The sequence below is a fragment of the Humulus lupulus genome, chromosome 3 (genome assembly GCF_963169125.1).
Source record: "Humulus lupulus chromosome 3, drHumLupu1.1, whole genome shotgun sequence".
In the NCBI taxonomy this organism is placed as follows: domain Eukaryota; kingdom Viridiplantae; phylum Streptophyta; class Magnoliopsida; order Rosales; family Cannabaceae; genus Humulus; species Humulus lupulus.
This window is the reverse complement of record NC_084795.1, coordinates 103,652,095-103,655,590: the sequence shown is the minus strand read 5'-3', so window position 1 is coordinate 103,655,590 and position 3,496 is coordinate 103,652,095. Positions and strand designations below refer to the sequence as shown.

Sequence of the window (3,496 nt, the reverse complement as noted above, 5' to 3'; positions counted from 1 at the left end):
CTTGTGCTGTTAGAGCAGTGATTGCATCCAGCTCATGCACCCCAGCTACCTTTTTGACTCCTGATGATCTTTCCTCAAACCACTGATGATTATTGGTGGCCATGTCCTCCAGCAGCTCATAAGCACCAGTTGCACTCTCGCTCATAAAAGTACCACCCGCTGCAGCATCAATAATGGTTCTGGTTGTAGGACCTAAACCATTGTAAAAATTATGTACTAGCATCCACTGTTCAATGCCATGATGAGGACATCTTCTCAAGAGTTCCTTAAACTATTCCTAAGTTTCATACAATGAATCTCCCTCATTCTGGCACAAATTATTAATCTCTCCCCTCAATTTAGCAGCTTTGGACGGAGGGAAGAATTTTGACAAAAATTTCTGAGCTAGATCTTGCCACGTGACAATGGAGTTTGGTTGCAACGAGTTCAGCCAAATTTTAGCTCTGTCCCTCAGAGAAAATGGGAAAAGCCTAAGCTTTATAGCGTCATCACTCACCCCATTGTATCTAAAAGTTCCACACAGCTCCAAAAAATTAGACAAATGGGTGTGAGGATCTTCTGAAGGCAACCCATTAAATTGAACAGAGGATTGCACCATTTGTAGAATAGCTGGCTTGATTTAAAAGTTGTTAGCCTCTACAGCTGGTGGGCGTATACTGTTTTGTACTCCAATCAGAGTGGGAAGTACATAATCTCTCAGGCTCCTCTCAGCATTGTTCTGAGCCTGACCCCCTTGTACAATTCCAGGAATTAGAACATTCCTGCCATCCCCTTCATTCTGTGCCATCTTCACAGATTTCTGGGCCTCCCTCTTGTTCTTTCTGATTTGCTTGCAAGACTTTTCAATCTCAGGATTCAAAGGAACAAGACTGTCTGCTCCTCTTCTACCACACATATACCAAAATTAACCTGAGATAGACAAATTAAGCAACTAAACAGATTAGAAACAAGAGAAATTAAAATCAAATGAGAATAAAAATTAATTAGACTGATATTGATAATTATTTTCATTCCCCGGCAACAACGCCAAAAAACTTGTTGCGATATTTTTGCTATGCAAGTGCACACAGTTGCAATTTGTAATAAAAAGGTAAAAACCAAGTATCATCCTCAAGGACTGATTTATCAATTACCAATCAATCAATCTTTTTAATTCTATTTGATAAATTAAAATTCTTGATTTTTGTAGACACAGAGAAAGAAACTAAAAAGTTCAGAAACATCAATTGAAAATTAAATGGAATAACAACTAATAGTAAAACTTATGATTTAACCACTATAGAAACAATTAGGATATTTAATCTCATCAACTATCCTCCCTATTATTCCCTAATGCAAAATATGAATTCTTCTTCTTTTTGCCTAATTCAATTAACAAGTTGATACAGCAGCCTATAATCATACTATGAATTATAAACTCAACCTAGGTGACAATTTCCTATATTTCTATGGTAAATTGAACCACAAAGGTAGCATTAATCTTGACAACTTAATAAAAAATTACACAATTAATTCAGATACTTTCGTTCCAAATTAGAATTATGTCCAATATAACCACAGCAGATTTAATTCTCACTTCTCAGATTTTGACTTAAAAACATATATATATGACTAAAGATGACCAATCAATAATCAGTCTATAAGAACATGTTATATAGAATTGAAGAAGATTGAAGAAGAAGAGAATTGAAATTGCATTAGTTCATAATAGGGATTCAAGTGATTCAATTAAACATCCTAAACAGAAAATTAGTTCATAATCATAATGCTAATCACAACGAAAATTAAAGATAACATCATAAAGTAGAAGAAAAACATGTAGATAAAAATACTCCAAGCCTTCAGCCTTCCAGCAAGATCTTCTCCCCCAGTCCGTACATCTTTCTTCTATCTTTTTCGCCCTATTAAAACCTAGGATTCAATTTTTAAAAGAGGCGGGCCGCAGCTCTACATACACCATATCGCGACCCGTGTCTAAATTCCTGGGCGAATTGTTCTTTCCATGTCGCGGCCCGTGTCGACGAATTCTGGGTTGATGCCCATCTATGTCGCGGTCTTCTCTAGCAATGCCGCGGCCTGTGGATTTCATTTAAAACAGTGGTTTTGTTTCACCACCTAGGCGTGGCTCTAACTTTTCTCATGTCGTGGCTCTTAAGGGATTTCTCAATTTTTCAAGTTTTCATCCCAAAAATTCACCAACACTTCCAAATTATGTTGAGATCCATCCTTTCTCAAAATATGTTGAAAAACTTGGTTATTTCTTCCCTTTCTTTGACATTTTCCTCCAAGTGCTCAATTCTTCCTGATATTCACAAAGACAAACAAACAAAGCATAAACCCACACTAAATGAAAGAAAAATGAAATAAAAGACTACTTAAAACAACACCTAAACATGACAAAAACTAGACTCAACAATGCATATAAAGTTTACTGGAGTAGCTGTGTTAAAGGAATTCACGCTGGACAAATGGTTCTGCGGCTAGTTGAAGCAATTGGTAACTTTTCAACAGTTCTTTCCTTCTCTCTATGTGTATCAATTATGTACTAAAACACACACACACAAGAAAATGAACAAGAAAAGAAATAACAGAGAAAAAAATGGAAAGTTGTTTGTTTCCTTCTCCACTATCAATTACACAGTTACAACTTCATTCAATATAAGCTTGAGAAACACACTGAGAAGAGTATCCTTTGGAAGCCCTTTCGAGAAAACACCCTCTCAGCCCTGGCTTATCTTCTTTCACTCTTTCTCACTATTACAACTCCCAAGACTTGTTACAATTGATTATTACAAAGCTAAAACACAATGTAATTGTGCCACTCTATTGATCCAAATGGTTTATTTGAGGACTGATATTTGAACAGAAAATTGTCTCATTCTCTTGCTTTCTGGTCTTATCAATTTCTCATTACGAGCTTCTTTTGCTAATAATGTAATCCAATGACACAGATGTTTATCTTGCTAGGACTGTCATGTTGATCTTTGGCATGGGCTTATACAGATTGTTTATCAGTAATGTGCCTCTTGATGTAGGTTCTGGGATTATAACAATCTTGCCAATATGTCAGAAGTCATGTGTGTTTGTTGCTTCATATTTCTAAAATCAAATTGCTTGTTTGGGTTTTGCTCTAATTATTAACACACTGTTGCAGGAGAAAAAAGCAAGTGAAAGGCAATCTTAATGCCAAAGTTGGAAATATAGCTGACTAAGTTGATGTTAATGCCCAAAAACGTATCACTACTCTGGGGGAGGCATAATTCTGGGTAGGTTTAATGGCTTATATTTCTAAGTTGAGAGGTCAGGCCCATGGGTTGCTGCTATGAAGTCTAGGGTTTGATTTCTCGTATGGACTTATATAGCAATTTGTGTGAGTGTAGGCTTTAGCGGAAGGGAAAATATGTGTGTGTGTGTTTTTACTCTTTAGTATTCTATATTCTCCAATAATCATTAAAATGTTTTTAGAGTGAAAGTGCAAGGGAGTTACGAAGCAGTG

General features: G+C 36.2%; 1 non-coding gene across 1 annotated transcript; it reads left to right on the top strand.

Moving 5' to 3' along the window:
• Positions 1-233: 233 nt before the first annotated feature.
• On the top strand, positions 234-340 carry LOC133828299 (small nucleolar RNA R71). Its single transcript, XR_009890927.1, has one exon. It is a non-coding gene; the product is annotated as a small nucleolar RNA R71 (small nucleolar RNA).
• Positions 341-3,496: the final 3,156 nt, after the last annotated feature.